The 27,359-nt window shown below is 54.6% G+C and overlaps 1 protein-coding gene across 1 annotated transcript in view; it reads right to left on the bottom strand.

Moving 5' to 3' along the window:
* Positions 1 to 27,359, bottom strand: part of LOC144943270 (sprouty-related, EVH1 domain-containing protein 2-like) — a 51,341-nt gene that overhangs the window by 9,672 nt on the left and 14,310 nt on the right. The gene's annotated exons all lie outside the window — the stretch shown is intronic.

Below are 27,359 nucleotides of genomic sequence, written 5' to 3'. Positions count from 1 at the left end.
GCCCTGGCCTCGGGGAGGGCTGGGTTGCTGCCCGGAGACGCCTGGAGCAGCGAGGCGATAGCTTCACAGTTGGTTCTGCACATTTATCAGTAACCTCCCCCCCCCACAACACTATCCCTGTGGCTATCACAGATGGAAACTAAATGTTACAAAGTTCTTGGTTGCAGATCAACGTAATTCCGATTTGCATGGCACGGTTCTAACATATTGGTGGAGGATGAGTTTACGTGCAGAGGCCCGTGGTCACCCCACCCCCTGACCACGACGGAGTCCTCCTCCACTCCTCCATTCCGCCTCCTCCTCCTCAGGGTGAAGTGCTGCCCCTTTAGAGTTGGCACCACGTGCGTTCTCTGGTCATCACGATTCCACCCCACTACCACCATCGCTCTCCAACCCTCCCCAAACTCGTGCTACTGGAGGTAGCAGTCACGATTTGAGGCGACGATTCGATCGTGTGCTTTTGAGTTTGTCGAGGCTGTGCCCGTGTGTGTCCCTGCAGTCACCGATTTTCCCAGCTCGTCTATTAAAAGCCCTGCAAACCTTCCGTGTAACGAATAAACATCGATTGATTGCACATGCAGGTAGGCGCCACAGTGGCAAGAAGTTAACTACCTCACCTGGTATACAGGAGGTCGTGAGTTCAAACCCGACCCTGACACCTGCTGTAAATTGGTATTTTCCGTGTCTCTCTCCCCGTGGTCGTGTGTATTTTTCTCCGAGACAACCAGTTGTCCCCTCCACATTTAGAATCAACATCACGGGTTTTAGAGTATTTGGCTGCTATACATTACCACATGATGAAAAGCCACTTCGTTAAGCTATCATTTGTGGCCAGGTCGCTTCTGAAAAAGAGCTAGACAACTCAGTGGGCCTTACCTGGTAATAGCATAAAATCTATCTCCTGAACCACATTGCTTCTGCTATTGTTAAATAAATAGTTTGGTTTAGACTAGATGGTTTAGCTAGGCCTGCAAGCAGGGAATGACTGCCTGTGCTCATGCGCAGCCAGCACGACTGCCCCCCGTGCCAGCAAAGACGATGCATCGAGACGATCAACGGCCTCGCCAGACTACACGTGGGCCGGCGCCTTGCGGTCGCTCAGCAGGTCTGCGTACGCGCGTTGACCCCGTAGCTCCGTCACGTGACGCGTGGCACCTTGATGCATTCATCCCACGCCGCGGCTCACGCCTGCCACATGCACGCCGTGCACACCCCGACTGTCCATACACTGCCGGGCCATAGGCCCCTCCGCACCGTGCGGATGATCGTGGGCGCTGTTTGACCGTACTTCGGCGCGCCGGTCAGCGCGCGGCGTTGACGGGGGAAGGCGGAGAGCAATGCACGCGGGAGAGAGGCAGCACTGTGCAGTGCACCGATGGATTTTTTTCTTCCACGAGGGGTTTAAACGGTGCGACGGACATTGACTGCACGTCAATTGTGCAGCAAGGGAGCTTTAGGCACGGGCACACTGTTGGTGTTGGGGCCCCCCAATCAAGTCCACTGCTCCACCCCCCCAGCCCCCCCCACCAGATTTTTAAGGCCACAAATAATGAGAGATGGCACATCCACGCCTCTCGCCGATGCAGTGGCAGGGCAGTTTTGTGTTTCGTGTTTTGTGTTTTCAAGGTGTGCTGTCACCGCAACTCGATGCTTTCTCCTGCATGGTATCCGTGCCGCTCTCCGCCCTGGCGCGACCTCGCGGGCTGAGATCCGCTGCAGTTAACGCTTAAATTAAACAATTTTTTTATTTTACCAGGTAGAGCCCACTGAGCTATGTAGCTCTTTTTTCACAGGCGACCTGGTCACAAATGATAGCTCAACAAAGTGGCTTATCATGCGGGAAGGTGTAGCAGCCAAAAACAAGTGATGTTGATTCTAAATGTAGAGGGGAAAACCAGAGGGCCCAGAGAGAAAAATCCGGACGACCACGGGGGGACACACACACACAAACTCCAAATATACAGCAGATATCAGGGTCAGGAACGAACCCACGACCTCCTGTGTACCAGGCGAGGTAGTTCATTGACGTGAATGTGGCCGGTCAGATATGGAAGAGCAACGCGTCTGAGTTCACCCGTGGAAACCATGGCCACTACCACCACTACCACGGCCACCACCACTATCACCGCCACCAGTACCAGCACTACCACAGTCACGGCCACCACCACCAACACTACCACAGCCACCACCACCACCACTACCACGGCCACCACCACCAACACTACCACTACCACGGCCACACCACCAATACCACGGCCACCGCCACCACCACCACTACCACGGCCACCGCCACCACCACCACCACTACCACGGCCACCACCAACACTACCACCGCCACCAGCACTACCACCGCCACCAGCACCACCACGGCCACCAGCACCAGCACTACCACCGCCACCAGCACTACTACCACCACCAACACTACCACGGCCACCACCACCAACACTACCACGGTCACCACCAACACTACCACCGCCACCAGCACCAACACTACCACCGCCACCAGCACCAGCACCACCGCCACCACGTGTGAGCATGCCAGCTCAGGTTGTTGTGCCGACTCGCCACGGGGCTCCCCGAGTGGACGCCTCTCGCTTTGCCTCGTCCAATGGGACAGGACCAATTTCACATTCGGTTGCCATGGATTCCACCTCCCATTCCTCCAGATGCTGTAGCGGCAGGAGGGTGACGTCGTCGAGGCGGCGAGCGGATGTTTACTGTCGGAGTTACCGGGTCACGCAGTGGCACACACTCCACTACCAAACACCACTCCTTCTGCCCACCCCTCTCTCTAGCCTCGCGCGCTGTTTGTTAAGGAGATTTAAATCTCGGTGAAGCTTCCTGGTTAAATAAAGGGGAGTAGTCGTGGTAATAATAATAAGTGGTGATAACGCACACAGGTTTTCCACAAAGCAAGAGGATGACACGGCTCAGTGTGAATTGTTTCACTCGGAGTTGTGGCTGTGTTCACGTCAGCTCGAAACCAAAGCCTCCCCCCCCACTCTTTCTTTCGTTATGAGAAATTTTTCACTTTTCTGGCCTCTCTTTGCACTGTGCAGAAGAGCCATTGCCCAAAACGTCACCTACCACAGACTTTAACCTTCAAGGCCATAACAGGGTTATTATCCGTGCTTGTGTGCCACTGCCAACCCACCACCAGCAGCAGCAGCATCGCCACAATCCTTGAGCAAACTGTAGCTGGGCCCAGGAGAGAGACAGAGGTTCAAACGGGAGCTACTGGGACAACATTTGTCAGCAACACGGTCTGGGTGAACCGACGATTTGCTCAACTCCCAAAGAGCCAAGGAATTGCGCGTGCAGCGCACGTCGCTTGCGAGTAACGCAGCTCAGCAGCTTGAGCAGGAGGTGACATCCCATTCAACAAAACAAACGTCCTTCAACGGTGCGACGGCCAACGGGATGGACCGCTCACCGCCGGCCGCTTCCGCAGCGGGGATCCACCATGGCCACTTGGAGACGCCGGGAGGTTCTGCGCTCCACTCACGCCGTGCGTGACACAGTGGCGCCTCTGTGCCACTGTGTCAGTCTGAGTGGCCCAACCACTTGCCCTCCCTCCCTCCATCCTTCCCCCTCCCTCCCTCCATCCATCTCCTCCCTCCATCCCTTCCCTTCCTCTCCTCCCCTCTTCTCCCTCCCGCCCTCATTCCCTCTCCTCCCCCCTCCCCCCCTCCCCCACCACTTCCTCTCTTGCCAAGGGCAGGTGCAGCACCGTCAGCTGTTGTGCACCGGCCCTGGGGCAGGTGCCCGGGACGCGAGCGGTGGTCATGGGGGGGGCGGCCATCCCAACAGCGGAGGCTGAACGCGTGCCACGCTTCCGAGACATCGCCACAGCTGCCCCTCCACGCCTCGTCACCCCCCTCACCACTCTCACCCCCCCCACCCCGAGGCTCCTACTCACCCCCCCCACCACCCCCAGCCAAAATAAGAACCCGTGTTATCATTTAGCGACAAGGCAGCCTCAGCCTTTTCATCACGGGCACAAGAAGCGTTTCTATTCTTGCGCATGACAGCAGCGGCGATGCGGTTCAGGAGCTCGATGCCAATGTCGAGGTCTGCTGCTGGCCACGGCGAGAGGGCTTCGGTTCGTGTCGATTTACGATGAAGAGGCGCAGACGACGGTGGCTTACTCTACGGTCTAGCGGTTGGGCCGCACGGAAACAATGGCGCTGCTGTGGCTCGTGTTGCGGGTCGTCCTGTTAACGATGTCACGTGATGGGGTTGATGGTTCCACCACCACTGTGACTTGAGGGGATGTCAAAGCCGGGCGGTGTGCGATGTTTTGCGTCTCGAATGAGGCATTTAAATCTGGACGTTCTTCACCACCTGGGTGATGCTCTATGATGGTGACAGTTCCATAAAGGGGGATCAGGACACAATAAGAGCAAAACTTTGCCATGCTGATGTCATTATGGCCCAAAGCCTCCGAAGGCACCTGCTGTGGTGGTGGTAGTGGTTGGTGTCCAGCACAATGCCACCAGGGTCATAGCCACTCCTGAGCCAGTAGTTGTTCCGGGGTGCCACTGTGGGCCTCCTTGAGGCCTACATGCCGTGAGTGACCACCAGCCAGTGACCCAGGGTCCTCCGCTGTCCTGTGGGCCACTTTGGGCGAAAAACGCGTTTAGCAAAAGAAATTTCTGCCTAAATCATGTAACGAGAGAGTGTGGCGAGATACGATGTACTACTACTACGGACACCCAGTGAGATGGCAGGACAAATAACCGAGGGTGCGCAGCCACTGCATTATTTTATCGCTCCGCGTACTGTTTCACTGTACCGCTCAGCCGCTCAGCTCAAGAAAGCGGTTCGTCGTCAACCGCTCAGAAACGGCGCGATAACGGCGCGCGATCAGCATTATAACGGTGCCGCCCATGTGGCCACGTCGCAGCAGAGACACGGAATCGCTGGCTCCTCTCAAGGACGCGCACCGTGTCTGGAGGCGCTCAGCGACGAGCTCACCGCAAGACAAAAAGTGCTCCGCTGCCAGAAGTTGCAAACGAAGGCAGCGTTCCTCTCTTTTAATTGCGAACCCTGGTTAGGGCAGCACCTTCATAAACTGACCGCGCAGATTGATTAATTTGATTGTTCTTCATTCAACCGGCTGAGAGCCCCTGGAGGTTCATTACCGTTTGCAAGAGACCTGCGAGCGTGTAGGCATGGGTGGTTAATACACGCGTAGTTTGGACTCCGATACGAACACACGACCACCGTTGTTGGTTGTTGTTGTCACAAGCTATAAGAAGGGGCCTCTACGTCACTTTTGCAAACCCCCCCCCCCCCCCGTGAGATTATTGTTACGAAACGAGCATGAGATGTAAGGCCACACCGGCTCCCCCCGCGGATCTGCCAAAGCACGAGCCGACCCAGTCGCATCCGCGACACACACCGCTGCGCCAGGGCCTCGGGCCAAGAAAACGTCAAAACTCTAATTTGTCTCAGAAGTTTCGCAGGGCCCAGGGGAGGGGGGTAGAGGAGAGCGCAACAAACAAAAAAAACCCGCCGGTGTAACTGGAGCTTCCCTCGCCGGAAAAGGACGACTCGGCCAGCGCCTCGGTACGAGCAGAAAGCAGCGCCTCTTAACGTGTGGGCGCACGCACGAACGCAGCGAGCACGTGGGCACGCGAGCACGTGGACACGTGAGCATGAACGCACGCGAGCACGCGAGCACGCGAGCGAGCGCGAGTCGTAGGAACGTGCCGGCAGACGCGCCGGGCTGCGGAGACCGGCACTTCTCGCGACACCGCACTCGTGTGAACCGCCACTGTACACAAAGATTCCTCTATCCCTACACATACACGCACATACATATGGATGCATATATACATACATGCACATGCATACATGAAGTTCAACATGCAATTTTTTTTTGTTTTACCACTGAGCTGCGTAGCTCTTTTTCAAAAGCGACCTGGCCACAAATGATAGCTCAACGAAGTGGCTTATCATCACGTGGAAATGTATAGTGGCCAAATACTCTAAATGCTTGATGTTGATTCTAAATGTACAGGGAAAAACCTGAGGACCCGGACAAAAATCCACCCAACCACGCCGAGAGAGACACGCAAACTCCAAATATACAGCAAGCGTCAAGGTCGGGATAGAATCCACGACCTCCTGTAAACCAAGCGAGGTAGTAAACACCTCGCCAACGTGGAGAGTCGTAAACATACCTACTATAGAGTACGAAGATGTTTTTGCAGAGGGGAAACGATGGTGGTGAACTCGGGGATACCGCAGGACGGATCCGGACCTCATCGCGGAGCTTCCACACTCACACAGGCCCGCCGCTGGACACACGCGTACGGCGTGCGCACGGAAAGTTACGTAACCGTGTCCCGGTACCCGTTTAAACGCACACACCAAACGTGGGAGGAGCGTGGGTTCTCGCTCAGGGCCATGTGGCTACCGCGTGGGCCGTGCGGGCTGCGCACATTGCCCCGCGCATTTCGCCGTGGGTGGACAAGTAGGACGACCGTACTCTCCGGGTCGTACGGCGCTCCGGATAAGACGCCGCCCCCTCACCCAGGCCTGGCTCTCACACCCACGCCGACCGGATCGGTTACCGCTCAAATGCCCACGCTTTAACCGCAGCGCCATCAGCAAACGACGGTGCGCCCGTGTAGCGAATGCGTCGACCGGCTGGGCAGCGGCGGGAGATGGAGTGGAACCGGGGGCCAGGTGCGCTGCTAACCGCACACATGTCTGATCGCCGTTGTTGAACTACCGCGACACTTCCCTTCTCTTGGCCTGCAGCGACATTGCTCGAAATATAAACATGCACGGTCCCTGATCGACAGGGATAGTGGTGTGTAAAAAAAAAAGAAACGGTTTTTAACTTGTTTAAAATTTGCTCTTTCCTGATGAAAGGTAATTTTTTTTTTAGAAAAAACAAGAAATCTTAACCACAATCTTTGCCGCGAGCCAAACCCAAAGCAACCCCTCCCTTTCTAGCACAGCGATATCCTTTGCCTCCAACCTAACCGCAGGCGTAACCCCAACCAGAGCCTTATCCCGAACCCTGACCCAAGGATCTCAGTTCCCACGTTAACAAAGTTTGCACCGGTGCCACAGTCACAAACCAAGGCATGCATTTTGGCAAAATTGTGTAACTTTTGTTTAACCCCATCACTCTTACTTATTACAAAGCCACAAGTCTCTCCCACCCCCGACTGCACCCACCCTCGGCTTGGCCCCAACGCGGTGCTCGTGACACTGGAGGTCACCTTTAGCACCCCTCCCCAAGAGACTGGGAAACGAGGCAACGTGCCGACGAGGTGACGAGGTAACGAGGCGACGAGGTAACGTGGCGATGAGGTGACGAGGTAACGTGGCGACGATGTGGCAACAGCGGAAAGCCGCGGCTCGAGGAGCGAGAGCGGCGACGGAGCGGGCAGCGTGCAAATCGCTTTCTCCAAAAAAACCAAACATTGTTAAAGGAAGTTGGCGGTTTTCCCTAGATTTCAATTGGCTTGGCGCTCAGCTCCCTGTGGTTAGCTACACGCTCTCCACGCCAGCAGGGCTTCCTGTTGTGGAAAGAGGTTTTTTTTTCTTCTTTCCATGAGCAGGCCGCAGTGGCGGCAGCTCGCATGTGGAAGCGATTACCCGGAGATTGTTGGGCCTGCGCGCGCCCTCAACTGCTCGTGTGTTTTTTTCTTCAGTTTTTTTTATATACGTGCCTCAGAAAGGAGGTTTCTCCATCGCAGCCACAAAGGGGGAGGAAAATAAACCTCAAAGTGGCGGCCGCCTCGAACCACCGAGGCCCCTTGTTTACGAGTTGCCTCGTGCACCAAAATGCGTTGGCACGGAAAACCCAACGTTTCGGTTGCGTCGCACGGGTCTGTGTATTTGTGTTGCGAGGAGTGGGGGAGCGGTGGTGCAGCGGCTAGCAAGCCGCGCCAGCAAACCCGGCGACCCGAGTTCGATTCCTGCTCAAGGCAAACACCGGTGACGATGATCTTAACTGGTCCTGGGCCTCCCCGAGGCCGACTCAAGTCTCAAATGAGTGCCTGGTGCGGTGTCTAAACATCGCCACTGGGGAGACAAAGGTGGCCTCGTGTACTGTGTCGGCCATTCATAGGTTAACCGCACTTGCCCCAACAGTCTGTTAAGGCTACACGGGGGATCTTTGTCTCCGCGTTGCGAGGAGTGGCGGTGTCGTCGCTTAAACGCTGCGCTACAACCACAGCCCCTGCTCGGTTTTGTTTCACGGCCTTCTGAAATCTGTGAACCCCAGTGGAGGGGTGGGAAACAAAGGTGGCCGGGTACGGTGCCGGTCACAGCAACCCGTCAAGTATCGTGCTGGCCTTAACAGGCGCTCGCTAAAAGCCCTGATAATCTACGAGGATGAATGGGGGATGCTTAATTATGATTACGTATAGAGTGGTGTCGTAGCAGTAGCTCGTGCAGCAGAACTGGGCTAAGCAACAGCATCACATGCAGCGATGGTGGCAAAACGCTTTTCAGAGTTAGCTCGGTGATGTCCGCTTCTGCGGAGCATTCTCTCACACTGCCCTTCTCTGTGAGAGATCCGGATGGATTATAAGTTACAAACGACCACAATCTCTGTAGCAAGGGGTCAGGGTTTTGGAGAAACTGTTAAACGTATCTTCACAGGGATGCTCCGCAGCTTCGAGGAGTCACCGTCAAGATTTAAAAATGCGCTGCTGGACGCGCAATTGCGTCACATCGCTTGTGGAACCCCCACCCCAGCCGGCGACGTCGCCACAGAAAAAGTGGAAAGGAAGGGGCGATCGCTTGGTCTCCCAGCGTCACTCGATGTGGGAAGATGGGCCAAGGCGGTGAGGAATGTTAACTCCCTCGTCTGGAACGCAGGAGGTCGTGGGTTCGATCCCGACCCTGACGACGCCTGCTGTATATTTGGAGTTTGCGTGTCTCTCTCCCCCGTGCGTTTCGAGTATTTGCCTGCTATACATTTCCACACGACGATAAGCCACTTGGTTGAGCTATCCTCTTGTGGCCAAGTCGCTTCTGAAACAAAGCTTATATCGCTCAGTGTGCCTAACCTGCAAAAAAAAAAGAAGAGCTGACAGTTTTAGTTTAGAATCGACGCGCGGTGCAACAAGCCGAGGACCGCCGCCTTCGTGAAAAGCGTGGCCCAACTCTCTCCTCACTCCTTCCCCTGCGTGGTGAGCGCCTTCCCAAACCCCGAAAACCGATGGCTCCCACCACCCTCGCCCTGAGCTCGCTCCCCCCACCACCCCACGCACAGCCGGGCCCAGCCCGTCGTCCCACAAGCGAAGGGCCGGCCCGGGAATCCATCTGCACCTCTGTGCGCCGCGACGAGTTAAACAACCGGTGCTGCTGTATCGAGATGGCCCGGTGGCTCAGTGGGTCAACGTTTCTTCCACGACGTGAGCACTGAGTGAGCGAGTGAGCATTCACATTCCGGGTTCGCATCCCGGCTTCCCACAAACAACGAAGAGTGGTTCTCGAGGTCGGTGCGGTTGATGTGTGTACGTATGGAGGTGTGTAGGTATGTATGTATGGAGGTGTGTGTGTACGTATGTATGTAGATGTAGTGACATCGTTGGATGTCACTGTGTGAAGCCGGCCTGAGAGAGGCACGGCGTGCGATGTCATGACATCACGGACACCACTTGAATGTGGATGCAGTAGCGACCCTAGCGGGGCTCGGTGAGCACTGACCGACTGTGATGAAGGCACCACGCTCGGCGTGCAGTGCCGACCCCTATAGGATAGGGGGGTGAGGGTGCCGGCCAGGGGAATGGGGTTACCGAAGGCCGTGGCACTCTGGTCGACCCCAGAGGACACGTGATCGGTGGAGTCTCCACAGGAACCCCCAAGTAGGGGGCTGGCGGGCGATCACGTGTGAGGAGAGAAACCACTGGGGGATTCTCGAAGGTGGTCGTGGTCAAGGGCGGAGCGAGCCACGGGAGGGGCCATATAAGCCGGGTCCCCGAGAGCGACCGGCTGCTGCTGTTATCCTGAAGAATCTACGTCCTACGGTCCACGAAGAGTCACCAACACGTGGACCTGGACCCAAGCTTGGGTCCTGTCCGTTGTAGCTACTCCCAGTGTCATTAGTGTAGTTAGCCTGGTGGTCCACGACCGTAGGTTGCTATCTGGTAAAGGGGCAGTTAATGTGGCCTTTGTGTTAGTGTGTTGGTGTTAATAAATGTGTTGCCTCCAAAGAGTACGTCTGCGACTCAATTGAACTCACTACATAGGTATGTGTGTACGTATGTAGGTACGGTGAACTTCTTTCGCGCCGGAATGTAGCCAACCCCGCTAATCGTAGGTGCCCGGCCAGGACACCTAACAACCCACAAGTAAAATAATAAAACAAACGTGTTTCTTTTTTTTGCCGAATTCCATACGGCCCAGCTCACACGGGCGGCTACGGGAGGGGGATCCAGCGGTGTTGATTGGGGACCGCCGCCCCAAGAAGACTGAGAGCCACTGCGCCCCGTGCACGGTTGTTAATTCGCCACGCAATCGTCGTACAACACACACACACAAAACAAAAATCCCCCGCATAGCCTTAACAGACTGTTCGGGCAAGCGCTGCTAGTGTGCACCTATGAAGGCCGGCACGGCACACGAGGGAGTGGGTGGCTAGCATCACGCCGGCCGCCTTTGTCGCCCCAGCGGCGATGTTTACACACCGCCCCAGGTACTCATTTGAAGGCTGAGTCGACCTAGGGAAGGCCCAGGACCGATTCAAATAATCGTCACTGGTGGTGGCTGCGAGCGAGAATCGAACTCGGGTCGCTGGGTTTGTAGCGCAGGGCGCTAACCGCTACACTACCGCTCCACACACACACACACACGTACACACACACACGTACACACGTACACACACACACACACATACACACACACACGTACACACGTACACACACACATACACACACACATACACACACACACGTACACACACACACACGTACACACACACACACGTACACACACACACACGTACACACACACGTACACACACACACGTACACACGTACACACACACACATACACACACACACGTACACACACACACACGTACACACACACACACGTACACACACACACACGTACACACACACGTACGCACGTCAATGTCTGTCAGTAGCAGGGACTTGGAGCAGAATGCTGCGAGGAACAAATGCATTTTTCTAAACTATTTGAATTCAAGGATTGGAAGAAGCAACGGAATAAAAATTGTGTAATGGCACACGACAGACTTCAATCAGTTTAGCTCTGGAACGTATCCAAGGAATTACACACTCTTCCAAGAACAATTTTAAAACCACATATGCCTTCCGCGATATATACATTTGCAATGTCCTGCGAGCATTTAAGAGTGAAGCGTTATCAAGTTACATTTTTTGTGGCAATACTAGATGTGAGAGGTGGAGCGATTTGAGTTCGGTGTTCGGCGATTGATTCATTAAGACACACACTGAAGGAGTCCTCAGGTTTGGGACAACGAGTGCTAATTGGCATCCTCGTGAATACTGAGACGAAGGCGTGGACGCTCGAATGAAGGATTCCCGGAGGTGTGGGCGCTCTCTTTCCACTGCCGGGGTGAGCGACGGTGGAAAACCACGGAGGAAGTTGCACGGGCAGATAAATCAAACAATCGAAGAAAGGATGAACTCCACTTGGAAAATTCACTTGTAATATCAGAGTTGCAAATGTGGCGGCTTGATTTGGCATCAAGGGGGGGACACAAGGGGGGGACACAAGGGGGGGAACGAGGGGGTGGGACATGAGGGGGGGGGGGCACGAGGGGGGGCAAGTGGGGGGAGAAGCGAGGGGGGACATAAGAGGGGGGACATGGGGGGGGGGGGCTTTGTTTGGATGGAGGGTGGCGGCGGGCAAGGAGCTGGCGATCCGAACCCTGCGCTCCGCTGACCGAGTTCCAAACGAATGTTTTTACTTTGTGACGTGAACCGCCGCTGCGAGCACAGCTGATGTACATTTTGGGGGGGCTGGGCGGGGGGAGCCCCCCACCCAAAAAAATAATTTTTTGTGTTGCACCACCATGTGGCGGTGGTGCGTCGCTCATGCCGCCGAGCATAAAAAAACGGAGTTAGGTAACAGACTTCTCCTGCGCGGGAGAAACCGATAGGGAACGTTACTCTGCGTGTCGCCAACCACCCACCCCCCCCCCCAACTTGTTTGGCGACGTTTCTACGGACGCACAGCGGCGTCCCCCTTGACGCGCGAGTGAAACGGACGGGAAATTCGAAAACTACCCGGGAACGCAGGATCAGGATATTTATTTACACTGGAGGACGCTGAACGATTTCGTTAGGCGATGGCAACGGAACGGCACATTCATGCCAAGCCTTCTCCATCCTGGGGGCTAGAAGTGAACTCAGCGGACATCGCGGCGCTGCTGAACGTCGATGTGCCGCCTTGCGTGCACTGCGGCTCTCTTTATTTTCAAAACCGCAGATGATGGTTCTCCACCCCCCGCATCACCCCGGTCCCAACTCACCGCCACCCACAGCCGGAGGGGGACCCCAGCGCATCCTAGGGACCGTCATGTAATGGACTACCCAACCATGATTCACAGCCTTTGACGCAGCTCACGATTGGAGAGCCGCACCATCTGTGGTCCACCACAAAGACCGGAGTGTGTGAAGGGAAAGTGCGCGTGTGTGTGCGTGTGTGCGCGTGCATGCGTGCGCGCGTGTGCTCCATTATGCGCGCGTAACGGAATTCCTGAGCACGCGTGGACTACAGATGGATTTTTCAGACGGTGGTGCTTAAAAAATGATTTTCATTCACGCCGATGTCCCTTTTGAAGACGGCAGCTCGCTGTTATCTGTCCGTGGCAATGCGGCCGCGGCGCGCAGGGCGCGCGTGGCAGTCTTGCTTTAGTGACGCGGCAACGTTTTTTGCGACGTGCGTAAAAAAAAGGAAAACGTTGATTCGCCGGGCTCAAAATGGTGGCCGCTCGCAATTTCTGAATGCGTGAGAGCGAGAGAGGGAGCGAGCGAGAGAGCGAGCGAGAGAGAGAGGGATCTCTCCAGCGGCTCACGACGCCACGGCTCGACAGCAGATCGCAACGCAGGGCCACGGTCAACGTCACAAACGCTCAGCGATGGGAACTGGCCAAGAATGTCACTGTTGTTGCAGGGACCCCTCGTTAAAAAATAATCCAGTGGAGACTCGGTGAGGCTTCCCTGGATAAACACAGGGCGTTAGGTACAGGGCCGACTGTAGCTGCACGACGTTGCGTCCCCCACGAACGACGTGGCCTCGCTGCCCCCCACTCCACTCCCTCCCTCCACCGCCCCTCCCGCCCGCTCGCCCGCCCACTCTCCCCTTGCACAAAATTGGCTTCACGTTGACAATCGCGTACAGACACCTGGGACGCACGAGTGTGCGCGTGCGTGCTCGCATTGGAGTACACGCGCGCGCGCGCGCGAGCGTGCACACGTGGGCTTGAGCGCAGAGTGCCACGGTTAGCGCACCGTCTTACTAACCCGGTGGACCCAGGGTGTTATTTCCGGTCGGTTCCTTCGACATCGGAGGCTGGGGCAGCCCTCCTGCAGACCGATCCTGCGGGCCTCGTTGTGTCGGCGGGAGCGGAGGAGACGAAGGTGGCTGGGTGTGGTTCTGTGGCCCTAACGCCCCCTGCCGTGTTCCGTACGGTGCCGGCTAGACCCTAATAAGGGGCTCCTGAAAGCACTTGCCCCTACAGTCTGGCCAGGGTGAAAGTGAGTCCTTTGTGTGCATGTGTGTGTGCGCGTGTGTGTGCGCGTGTGTGCGCACGAGCTCGTGCGCGTGTTCTTGTGCGTGCGTGTTTGTGGGGAAAGGTAGTGTAGTGGTTAGCGCGCTGCGTTATGAACCCGGCGACCAGAGTTCGATTCCCGCTCAAGGCCAACATCGGAGAAGAATATCTGAACCGGTCCTGGGCCTCCTCTAGGTCGACTCGGCCTCAATTGAGTACCTGGTGCAGTGTGTAAACATCGCCACTGGGGAGACAAAGGCGGCCGGGCGTGGCGCTGGCCACCAACCCCCTCGTGTGCCGTGCCGGCCTTCATAGGTGCTTGCTAACAGCACTTGCCCCAACAGCCTGTACGGGATATAGGGGGGATCTTTGTCTTTGTGTTTTTTTCCGCGCGTGTTCGTGTGCGTGCGTGTGTACGTGCAGGTCGAGGCAGGCAAGAGAGAGGCGCGTTTGTGGTGAACGCGCCCGGAGTAATTTACAAACACCGAAGTTATTGAGCCGATTTTTCTTACCCCGGGGTCATTTTATTACTCAATACATGTCGACAAATGGGGCTAATTGACTTGTAAAGCTAATGTTAGTGACTACCTTCCAATGTTGTCACTTAGGCGTGTGTGTGTGTGCATAGAGCTGTTTACAGGCCGTACACCGCCCGGCAGTATTAACCGGGGAGGTTACGCGGCTCGAACCGCGCTGCCGCTTACCACCCCCCCCCCCTCGACCCCCCCCCCCCCCCACGGCCGGGCCACGCGAGCGAGCGCCTCTCCGCAGTCTCACGGCGCAGACAGAAGCGGTGGGGGCAAGGGGGGGGGGTATCTGCTGCACCGCACGCACGTTGGTCTACGTGCGCCGTGGAATAGGTTCAACGTACACACGTGCAATCAAACGATTTCGCGACTTGCTGCACACGTCTGACTCGCTTGCGTGATCCACCACAAGGAGATGTCAACACAAGGCAACCGCGGCGGTGCCAGCGAGTGGCTAAGATGTGCCCTTCTGGCCCCAGGTGTCTCGCCCCGTGACGTCGTCGAGCGACGTCGTCGTCTCGCGCTCTGCCCCGAGGCATGCCCTGCCGAGGAGACCTCGTCAATATTATTCACTCGGCAGACAAAGTTGAACATTTACCGGTCTCATTCCATCCCCCACTCCCTACCCGCCCCACCCACCAACCTTCACAGGCCCTCCCCTGTACAGCTGTCAATAAAGGCACACTATCTGTGCTGCTGAACAATCACAAGACAAAGATCCCCCGTGTAGCCTTAACAGACCGTCGGGGCAAGTGCTGTCAGCGAGCAGCACCTATGAAGGCCGGCACGGGTTGCTGACGTTTTAAACACCTCCAGCAGTGGATTGTCCAAGGCTCACGGTAATGTTGATGATGACGACGAAGAGGAGCTGTACTCGACGGTGGAATTGCGCCGCCCTCCTGTCGAGTCGTTACTCCGCGCGGCGGTCGGTAGAGCGACGTCGTTTGCGTGCCGCCAGCAACGCAAATCGAGACACCGCGGAGACAGTTCGCAAATTCGGGCTAAAAAACAAAAACAGCGTCCGGCGTCCGCGTGCTCCAATACGCGCAACGCTGGTCGCAATGTTCAGAGGCGACCCTTACAATTGACGCCGCGTTAAGCCGCCGTCAACATGGTAGCAGCGACGGCAAAGCCTGCAATGGAGTCGGCGTGGTGGAGGGGGAAAAAAGTTTTGGTTTTTTTGTCCAACTGACACAGAACCCCGATGGGGGCTGGGGGTGTCTGACGGTTGGGACGAGACTTGGGCTAGGAGCAACTGGCGGGTGCCCGTTCTCGTTTTGTTTTTGTTGCAAACATGAGGGCAGTCAAATTCTCGCCGACGCAAACCGCCGGAGGCTCACTGAGGGGGGGGGGGGCCGCCCGGCCGATGTAAAAGAAAAAGAAAGAGCTTCATAGCTCATCGGATTTCTCCAGGCTAAACTAAGCTTCCGATTCTGATTCCAAAGCGGCTGCGCGAGCTGCCAGCGTGGGCCCCGAGCCTTCACAGGCCGTGGGTGGGGGGGGGCTGCGACTTTCTTTTGGACCCCACAACTGGAAAGGCGCCGACACCGCCGCTGGAGCCGTGACCGTTTTGTGGATGCCGCCACTCGGCGTAAAGATAACGAGGAGACCTCACGGCTCGTCAGGCGGCCGAGCGAAGAAGGGTCTCGCCGGGCGCCGTGTCGTGAGCCTGCTCAGGCAGCGACGATTTCCCCGGCGCGTAAACAATGTCGCCTCGCACTCGTCGCTTGGGGCTCACGGTGGCTAGGAGATGTTAACTCCCTCGCCTGGTATACAGGAGGTCGTGGGGTTCAATCCCGACCCGGACGCCTGCTGCTGTATATTTGGAGTTTGCGTGTCTCTCTCCCTGTGGTCGTGTGGATTTTTCTCCAGGTTCTGCGGTTTTCCCCTCCACGTTAAGAAAGAGTTTTTTAAATGTCCACTTCGTTGAGCTATCATTTGTGGCCAGGTCGTTCCTGATAAATAGCTACGTGATTTCAGTGGGCCTTACCTGGTAAAATAAAAAAAACTTGTTCAGTTTAGTTTGCTATTTCGTTGCCTGGTCTCGAAGTCACCCCGCGCCAGAGTTGGAACGAGCCACATCTGGCGAGCGATCTCATTGCGTGTCGTTTGACATTTCCGCGAGCGCTCCCCCCAGGGCCCACACCGCCCCCTTCCCCACCATTGATGTAAATTCTCATCAGCGGTGGAGTTTGTTTGACAGGTCTATATGCGGGACAGTTTCAGGCGTCACTTCCCATGTCGATAAGGCAGGCTCGTTTCTCAAAACTCCGGCCATTCGGAAGGCGACTGCAACTTTCCACGCAACGCAAAGACGGACGCGGAGAAGCCTTCCGCCAATGCACCACCACTCAACGTGCCTCGATGCAACCGAGCAGAAAAATAACATCTGAGAATTGTAATATTCACCATCAACACCGCCCACCCACCACACCCACCCCCCCTCCACCCCCGCCTGCAATGAGAAATTGCAAGCACCGTTTCAAAATGAAAAAGGCAAAGCGAAGGTTAAACACGAGACCAGACCTTGACATTTAACAAAAGGACTATTTTCCCTGGCTACCAGTGCCGGGAGAGGCCACCGGATGCGTGAAAGGACAGGGTGTATATATATTCGTGGAGTTGGATCCCCCCCCCCCCGCGTTGAAACCCAATGCCTGCCGCCTCCTCCTTCACTGGTGCCGCAGCGCCGTGCGTGGCTCTACACCTGGGAACCCTCCGTGTCCTTCGCGGACAGTTAGCGGGCCTGCCGTCCCGGCCAGATGCACAACAAAACTAATGCTGCTGCTAGTGCGGTTGGATTCATTTCATTGACCAGTACAGGGCAACGTGTACCTTTGAGTTTGGACGTAGGGTTAGCTCGGCCCATCATCTCCCCCGCAGGGCTGGCTAAAATACTTGCCACCTGTCAAGTCGCGCTGCAGCATGGGAATAACTACCAAAGACAGTGTAAGAGCGCATTGCTGCTCACGAGATAACAATCGAGGCGCTGATGATCATCTCCTGGTTTCAGCCCTCAGACAGTGGTGGAAATTCCACTTTTCTACGATGGGGACGAGTCTATCCACCGTTGACCTATCGACCCAGGAGGGATGACAAGCAGAGTCGACCCCCGAGCCAACGCGATTGCGAGCCGCTCGCTCTACCCCGAGTCACTTGGGCAGGTGGGCCACCAGGTGGGCCACCTGGTGGGCCACAAGGTGGGTCACAAGGTGGGTCACTAGGTGGGCCACCAGCTTCTGTAATTTGCTGCTTGCCATCTCATTGACCGTGGACCAGTAAGAGCAACATCACTGAGCACTTCCAATGCTGGCAAAGCGGTGTGAATAGTGTTAAACAATGCTATCTCAATCGGCAGCACAGGAATCTATATTTTATCATTGTTTTTCAACAGCAAGGCAAGGAAGGTTGACATCTGCACCTGGGATACCCGACTCACAAAATAAAGGTGATAAGTTAAAATCCTCATCGGAGCTTGTCTCAGCCCATCATCCTTCTGAGGTTTATAAAATTTGTACCACATTGTGGGAGGTCCAGAGTAGTTCAAAGTATTTGGGCTGCTTTCCATTCCTTATGATCAGCCACTTCGATGAGCGATCATTTGTGGCCAGGTCGCTTTTAGTTATTCTGGAATATCCACCACTGGCTTAGGCCCTAGAAAGGAGACGTGTGATGCACAACCGCTCACGTGTCCGGGCGGTTTTGAATGTTTTTGACATCATTCCAGTTCTCAAGTTCCTTCACAATCCAGCAGTGCACGCACTACAAGAATATCTTTCATACCCCCTACGTCCTTGCTCCTGAATTGTCTCTTGAACTCATCCCCCCCCCCACTCCGCAGCTCCCCAACCTTCCCTCCCACTCTTTCCGCTCCAAAAAAGCGCTGCCTATTCTCTATGAACCTCTCATCGGCCCTCGCTAAACGGGAAGGTCGCTCCATCTCCTCTGCTGCCAGGAATGTCCTTTCCCAGAGACGGTCCGTATTCCCGGCTCACCGCATCTATTTAAGATCTCACCGACGGGGCTTGTCCCTTCCACTCCCAACTCAAAGCCTGGACAGTGCCTTCTGTGACATGCCCCGTCAATTGTTCTACGATATAAATCCTCTTTATCCATCACCCTACGTAACTTAAGGCTGGCTCCTATCATCGGCAGAAACCAGCAAAGGGGTCCACGATAGCTCCTCTCGTAAGCGGAGGGGGGGGGGGGCGCTCCACCGATAATTATTCGCCGTTACTCGCAAATGTTTCTCCATCGCGGAACGGCTTCCGATTACGTGCGACATTTTCACGGTTTTTACGGCGCAAATTCACGTAGCAAACTCGCACAATCACCCACGTGGGAATTTACCGGGGGACCTTTTTTCCCGGCATGCTCTGCGGGAAAATGTGTCACATCTCAAATTAGTCGCAGAAGTTCCACGCATGAGAGGAGTTGAGCAGCAAATGCCTATGCTTATCCGGGAATTATTTCCCCGCGGGTAAGTGGTTTAGATGTGTGGGAAAGCCCCCCACGGGTAATTGGGATCTGCGATATTAGTCCCCCCCACTACCACAATGGATAATTGGAACTCCTCCTGTACGAACGTGACCCTCGAGTTCACCGTGACGAGCATAGGGATGGCGGGTTGTTCACTTCTGAAAATGTCCCGTAGATATAACTGCTCAACTCGAGCTATACGTGTTCTGATACTTTCATCGTCTTTGTACTGTTCGCCATTTGGCGTTCTCTGGTCTGACGCCGGCGAGACTAGGCCATAACGAAGTCTGCCTCTGGTGTAGGCCAATCAGTTTCAAAGACAATGCATATACTATCAGAGCATGTTTGATTGCATGTTCACCACAAGATCCGTGTGTGGTTAATGCAGACTTGATGTCTTGCAAAAGGTTTCTATTTGGTGTTTGGACATCTTAACGCCTCCTGTTTTATTGCCAGAAAGGGTAAAACCGATTCTTATTTTTCATCATTTTTGATACTGGCAAAAAGGTCCCATCGACATGTTTACTTCCGAGCGAAATCTGCGATCGTTCGTGCCCGCCCCCCTCCCTCCCCCCCGGTACCAACACATCTGTTACGTAGCAGCCGCTGCCAACATTTTTTGTTGCTGGTTTATTTAGCTGCAACAAGTCAAAAAAAGTGCGTCACCCAGCGAGGGGCAGAAGCCACGTGTGTGAGCCCCCATAACAAGACGAGGCCAAGGCATGGCACAGCAATGACATGACAGCACAAAAGCAGCCAACACAAAGCAGCTCTCTCTCTCCCTCCCTCCCTCTCTCGGTGGCAGCTCGAGCCGTGCCTCGTTGGGGCAAGTGACAAATACAAAACGGCGGCCCGAACAACGCGAAAGGAGGAGGAGGGGGGGGCACGCGGCTCGCCACACCGCGGGGCGTAATGCGGCACGATGATTCACAGCACGACACAACGAGGCCCAGTCGTGTGCGCGTGCACGCAGGCGTGTGTGTGTCCCCGTGTGTGTCCGAGCGTCTGTGAGTATGAGGAGCAGCGTGGGGGGTGAGAACGGGGCAAGCGGTGAGCACGATGCGTTATGGACCCGGGAACCCGAGTTCGATTCCCGTTCACGGCCGGTCCTGGGCAACCCCCCCCCCCTGCCTCCCCCAGGTCGACTCAACCTGAAGCAAGCACCTGGTCAGGTGTGTAAACATCAGAACCTGGGCCGTGGTGCCGGCTACCCACGCCCTCGTGTGCCGTGCCTCGCCCGCTACAATAGGTGCTCGCTAACAGCCCTTGCCTCGCCGGACTGTTAGAAGGCGATGAAGGGGATCTTTGTCTTGAACGTCGTGAAATGTCGTACACCCGGAGCGTGGAGCTCCGCTTAGTTTTCGTGAAAGGGGGGGGGGTGTGGGAGTTGGGGTGTTCAGTTTAACATTTCATTTCCGTTGTGACTTTCTGGGAGGATTGTCATTGCAAGTTAAGTAGGAGGTGAGGGAAACACGAGACGTCGTTGCAAAGAAACGTTCTAGAAAATATTCGGGCAAAACTGGCATCGCAAAATGATATTTTGCTTGGAACGGTTTGCACAGCGGCCGAACGCACAGGCCCAACAGCAACTCACGGGCACTGTCAAAAGTTGTGGCAGAAGGGGAGGAGTGCGGCACATTTCTTGAACTGAGCGAGAGGTTATTATTGTGTAGAGGCCGGGGGAGGAGGAGGAGGGAATTCCAAAGGCGAGCGGCGGCTGCGAGGGAAGGAGCCGAATGATGATGCGGGGGGGGGGGGGAGAAAATTCCAGACAGCGGGGACAGCACAGGAGCGGGGGGGGGGATGACCTCTCGCAATTTGGAGGTCGAGTGTGGGGTGTTTTTTTTTTTACCAAGAGCCCTTGCTCTGCGGAGACAGAATGTCGGCGTGCTCACTCCTCGCCGTGCGCTGCACCGACGCCGGCCCTCAAGAACAATTTGGGCGCCACCGCCTGAAAACCTTGGAGTGGCATAAACCATCATCGTGCACGGACTCCTCCCGTGGTCAGCAGCAGCAGCAGCGGCGGCTTTTTGGCTGGTCCATCGAACAAAGACGGCCACCGCATCGCACGGTGATTTTGCGGCCGTCTGGAATGCTCTTCCTTCCAGATATTAAGAAGCCACCGGAGCTATGCACTTTTAAACCTAGAATGAAAACTCATTTCTTCAGAACTGCTTTTTGTGTTTAGTTTGTTGTCCCCCCCCTCCCACAACATCCGATTAGCACTGTTGGCTACGTACGGTGCAAAAAGAAGTTCAACATACAAGAAGTTCAACAAACATACATACAAGTTCAACATACATACAAGAAGTTCAACATACAAGAAGTTTAACATGCATACAACAAATTCAACATACATACATACAAGAAGTTCAACGTACGTACGTACGAACCGCCCCCCTTCGTGAGTCCAGTGACGGGTGACCCGAGTCTCGCGTGTGCGAGACGATCGCAGCGCCGCGGAGAGGCGGCCGCTCGTCCCACGGTGCCGTCAGCACGCCCGGGCGTGTGGGGGGGGGGCGTGAGGGCACCGGGGTGTTCCCCCCCCCCGCTCGCTCATTTTTCCGTCAGTTATTTTGTTGTTGCTGTTGTAAGAGATACGCGAGGAGGCACGAGCAGCGGACGCGGGAGATCGAGGCGGGCAAACGAGAGAGAGACAGGGGAGAGATTATTTGTGACGTAACGATTGGAAGCGGATAGGAAAGCAAGATTTTTTTTAAACGAAGCCAAAGTGATTTCCTGCTTGCGAGAGCATTGAGCCATCGGTGCTGATCCCCCGTTTACGGACCTGAGCCAGTGATGGAATTTCCCCATTCCTGTGGCAGGGGTAAGGCTATCCATAAGACAACCACTGTTGAGTTCCCTGTAAAGTAGGTACTCATTTTATCGATCGTGAAATGATGATGTGCCGGATCAACTCTCGACCAGGATTTGAACACGCAAGCCTGCTGACCGTATAATAGCCGATGGAATCGTTGAGAATATAATTAGACCGTACATTGGTGTATCACTCAAAAACACACAAATGTATTCGCTGTTCTTTCCACACGTGAAATGGGAATGAGCGACTCAATCGTGAGTTTCAGTTTTGCTGGACAGCAGAAGCAACGCGCTGCGTCAGCAAACTGTGGACAACTCAAATTGCAAACAAACAAAACTGTAGTCAGTTTCATCGCCAATAAAAGTGAAACGTTATTCCCCTGATCGTGCAATGGCCTTCGGACGAACGTCTCTGGTGGGGCCCAAGCAAGTCCAGGCTCGGCCAAGTTCAGAGGAACGCTACTCGGAACTCGATAGCCGCCTCGATGGCCAAATCTCGCACTCCCGTGGCTCGTGTCTTTAATGTTCATGTCGTGAACGAGAGGAGCGCATCGGCCTGTTCGTGTACCTGTTGATGTGGCCAAAGCAACCCAAACGATGGACCGTACACTCAGAATCAGAATATTTGTTTATAGATGTCCAGGAGTAAACCACTTGACATGCGCCTGTCTCTCCTTCACGAGCGAATTACATTCCGCGAAAATTGCTCGTCTTTAAGAGACAACTCGCTAAATGATCGTCGATTTCCCATTGACTCCCATGTTGAAAGCTGATATACCTTTCAGCCCCAAAATGTTCCACTCTTGAACAGCTCTTTGAACGTGAGAAATACAAATAATGCTTTTAAAATAAAGTAATAAAACATTAACTGTAACGCTTACCACATACGAAGAACCAGTGCAAGATCCCCCGTATCGTCTGAACAGACTGTAGGGACAAGTGCTGTTCACGAGCACCTACGAAGGCCGGTACAGCACACGAGGGGTGGGTGGCCAGCACCACACCAAACCGCCTTTGTCTCCCTCGTGGCGATGCTTACACACCACACCAGGTACTCATTTGAGGCTGAGTAGGCCTATGAGAGGCCCGGGACCAGTTCTGATCATCGTCACCGGTGTTGGCCTTGAGCGGGAATTGAACTCGGATCGCCGGATTCGTACCACTGAGCCGTAACCACTACACCACCGCTCCCCACACCCATTTCAGTGCCACCACGAGGCCCCCTCCTCCCCCACGTGACCAAACACGTGGGCAAACACGTGACCAAGCACAGGACAGCTGGTGAACAAACAACTGCGGGCCACCGTGCTCCCCTTCCCTGCTGCCACGGCATATTTATCAGTCTGCGCTCGTTAATCGAACATGTTACTCGTTTTGCGAACATATGGGTCTAAATTCGAATTGCTCGTGATAGCGAATCCTGGTAGGAAGAATGCTCGTTAAGCAATTAGCACGGTTGGCTACGTACGGCGCTAAAGAAGTTCAACATACGCGCCTGTAGTCTGCGCTCTTTCAACGCAGAAGGAACAGCAAAGCGACACAAACTCTCTCTCTCTCCTGAAGCCCTCTCGTCGTGGCAAGCAGCAGACCTAGACCTCCACGTTGCCATCGAGCTCCTGAACCACATCGGCCGCTACCGTGATTCGCACGAACAGAACAGCCACCTAGACCATCAATGGGGTCCCCCTTCACACTCGGCGTGCACGCCGTGTGAAAGACGACGCAGGCGAAGCGAGCTACGGGACCCGTTCGCATGCAACGCCAGCCGCACCGTTGCGCCTTGCGGACAACTCACAGCCATAATAACGAGGGCGTGTTGCCGCATCGCCCGCATCTGTCTCGGGGTTCTTTTTGTTTAGGCTGCCGCCCGCTTTATTATTTTGTCCCCGGGCGTTCGGAGTCGGTCAGGTGAGCCCCACACACAAGAGACGTGATAAGCTCACGTCGCTGCAGACTTTGCCACCAGAGTCTGAACAACAACAAAAACATGATCTCGCGGACCGACACAAAGCGCGTTACGTTTCAGCAGCTCGGCCGATTGCAAAATTCCGCGCGCTGTAATAATAAAAATAACATTTGCTTCATAACAGAAAATATCGAAAAGTTCCTGAATGCAGCAGGCTATGTGGCACAGACTTCACCCTGATCGTGTGGGCGTGTGAAGCCGCGAGGTCTACTTTGTCTGTAACGCTAAACAATAGTTCACCCACGTTCTGGAGAACATAACAAATAATTGAGCGGACAAGACGCTTCTCTTCCCGAATCTGTCCTTCTACATTACATTTTTTTAAGTATTTGTTTTACTCATCCCATCAGCCAAGACGGCCTTCTGGTAGCACGTCATTTCAGCGGCATCAGGGTCAGCACAAGCAAACGCTGAACATTGGCAGTTCACCAGCATTGGTTCAAGCGAGTAGCCTGACTGCTGATGAGAGTTTGGCGTGTGTTGAACCAATGCTGCTAGAATTTTGCTTTCCCAGAGGGCCGTGTGGCTGCACAAAAACTTCTACGTGGGGGGGGACAGATGTAGGAAATCGGTGAATGAAATGTGCGCGTGTTTATTTTGCTACTATGTTTACGGATGTTACGGATTCCGCAGCACAAACGAGATCATGCCGACACCGCCAACACACGCTCATTGAAGAAAACGCGACAGTACGGCACCCGTTGAGGATTTAGCGCCGCACGCCCAACTTCCTGCTAATGCAATAACACGTTAAGCCTTTTAATTTATTTTCACAGCCACGTCCCCATCTGCTCCGACACTGCGCCGACGTGCAAAGCATCCCAATGTAAATCCGCGGACGTCGCGCCGATCAACGAAGACGAACGGCGTGTGGACTTCACTTCCTCTCGAACGCATTTCCACATGCGCGGACGGCGGCATCCGCGGCTGCGGCGGGGTAATGCATTTCCCTGCGTCGCCTCGGCCTTCTGGGAGGCTGACGGAGAAGAAGAAGATGATGATGATAGCCACGCGGCAACACGGTGGTCGCCCTTGGTTACAGGGGGAGGGGGGGGGCTTCAGTCGCATCGCAGAGAGCGATTCAGCACACCAGCATACCCCCCACGACGCGGCACAGAATGCTTTTTCTTTCTCGGAAAGAAAAGTGTTGCACACCATTACGTCAACCGCTGATTTACAAACCATATTACTTTAAAAAAAACACTTAAACCCACCCACCCACCCACGCTTTTACTGACATTTCGATCGGTCAACGAATGGTATTCAGACCGAGTGATGAACAATGTCAAAATGTTTATCCGCCTCCTACATCTTTTATGCACACAACAGTTAGTGGCGTGCGGTGGGGTAAAGTGTGGGTACCTCCACCTCTTCGCCCGCGTGCAAGAGCAGGGTCACTAGACGGGCTCTCTGGAGAGGGGCTCTCTGCAGCTCCCTCTAGTGGAGGCCCTTCTGCCAGTAGTGGGTGTGGGCAAGTAATAGCAGGGCTGCTCCTTTATCTTATTAAAAGGCCACAAGTCCATGGGCATCACGAAAATCATGCATCTCTCCTCGCACGAGGAGGATCTTCCTGGGGGTATTTCACCTGAACTCGCCCCAACTCAGACGATGGGAATATAAATCAGAGCAGGCCGGGGTGAGGATCCTACTTTCATATTTCCCCCAGCTCGGTCTCGCAGCGTTAACTGACGGCAACCGTGATTAATGCCCGGAGGCACGTGCGGGCAGAAATGCGCGCTCAGAAGTCAGAAAAGCACAAAGTGACAGAAAGAGCACTCGAATCAGTCGGTGGTACCACAAAGTCGGTGGTATCGCACCACGAAGTTGGCTTGGCCAGTTGGGCCACAAAGAACAACGGGACAAGTGAGGGAATGGCAGCCAAGGGAGAAACCGCACCACCACCATCATCATCATCATCGCCGCCACTGCCTTTGACAGGAAGCAATGAGATCAGTTCGTATGCCAGACTGGGGCGCCACGGTGGCAAGATGTTAACTACTTCGCCAGGTATACAGGAGATCTTGGGTTCAATCCTGATCGCTGACGCCTGCTGTATATTTGGAGTTTTCATGCCTCTCTCCCTTTGGATTTTTCTCCAAGTCCTCCGGTTTTTCTTTCCACATTTAGAATCAACGTGCGTTTGGAGTATTTGGCTGCTATACATTTCCACGTGATAAGCCGCTTCGTTGAGCTATCATTTGTGGCCAGGTCACTTCTGAAAAAGAGCTACATAACTCAGTGGGCCTTACCTGCTAGAATAAAAAATAGTTTAGTTGTATTTTTTTGTTTGCAATACCACAAGAAATGGCATCGCGTGGGGAAGGCATTCATGCAGCAGTAGACGGTGACTGATGATAGTGACAATGACGACGATGAATGCATCCCTGTGGGGCACGAGCCACATGGCCAGCGGCTCCGTGTGGGGCGGCCCCTCGCACTGTCACGTGTCTCATCACGGCACAGACGCTGGCCGGACGGCTCGAGCGTTCAACTCGCGTCCCCGTGTCTTCTAAGTCCGAGTTGGAGTCCAAGGGAGTCGTCTGAATCGCCAGTGGATAGGTCCGCGCTCAACATGACCCACCTCTCTTCTTGAGCAGAAGAGGTCCAAGCGCAAAAGACGACTTAAAAATAAGTTGTATTCCACAAAACGACCTGCGTTTGGCAAATACAGCCGAGGGGCGTTTGCGTGGCCACTTGGCAACGCCCCGAGGAAATCAGCGCCAGCGATGGGATTCAACCAATTAAAACGACAGACACACTCGAATATTCCGTCTGTCTCAACTTGTTTACACCTTTAATTAGAACTCACCCGCACAACATTTGCAACTGTTACCGTGCGGATATAAACCATATGAACCGGTGGTGTGCATTACTTATCGTACTGTTTATACAAAAAAAATATGTACGTGTTTGCTTGTTAATATTAATTGTATAGATTCATACCAAAAAGTTACAGATTTTAAATGTGTGAATGTGTCGTGACATGTGTGCTATGAGTCCCATCTCACGGGAATTTCCATGGTTATATCTTTTAATGAAATAAATCGGTGCCAATCCCATGGCCAGGAGATGTCTGTATGTATGTTCAACTTCTTTCGCACCGTACGTAGCCAACCGTGCTCATCGGAGGTGTGATGGCGTAGTTGCGCAAAGCAAGAGGTGCCCTTTACTGAGAGCCGCGATTCAGACCCAGGCCATGGACGACTGGCGACCGTTAATGCGAAATCAAACGAGCAGAATGATGCAGCAGCCGCAAATAGTGATCGGTAAATCGGGGGGCTCGCACTTTAGATCGGTTCCAACCACAGGGATGGGGAGCGTCCACCAACGGCCAGCAAGAGAGCTTACAAACATCCACGCACACAAAAAAGCTAAAGGATGACGCCAAAATATGCCGAGCGGGCAGGAAAACCTCCTCCTGAATGGAGAGTCTTGAGGCTCGATGAGGGCTGCCTCTTGCAATAACTTATCACCTCGAGTCGAACACGAATTCTCGGCAACACTAAAATCTTCCTGGAGAATTACTTGAAGCGCACGCCAGAAACAAAGATCCCCTGTGTAGCCTGAACAGACTGTTGGGGCAAGTGCAGTGAGTAGCTACCTACGAAGGGCGGAACGGTACCCAATGGGGTGGGTGGCCAGCACCACTCCTGACCGCCTTTGTCTCCCCAGTGGCAATGATTTTACACACCGCACCAGGTACTCATTTGAGGCCGAGTCGACCTAGGGGAGGTCCAGGACCGGTTCAGATAATCGTCACTGGTATTGGCCATAAACGGGAATCGAACTAGGGCCACTGGTTAACAACCCATTTGCTCGAACTTCT

The sequence above is a fragment of the Lampetra fluviatilis genome, chromosome 30 (assembly GCF_964198595.1).
Source record: "Lampetra fluviatilis chromosome 30, kcLamFluv1.1, whole genome shotgun sequence".
NCBI lineage: Eukaryota > Metazoa > Chordata > Hyperoartia > Petromyzontiformes > Petromyzontidae > Lampetra > Lampetra fluviatilis.
This window is presented reverse-complemented; position numbering and strand designations above follow the sequence as displayed.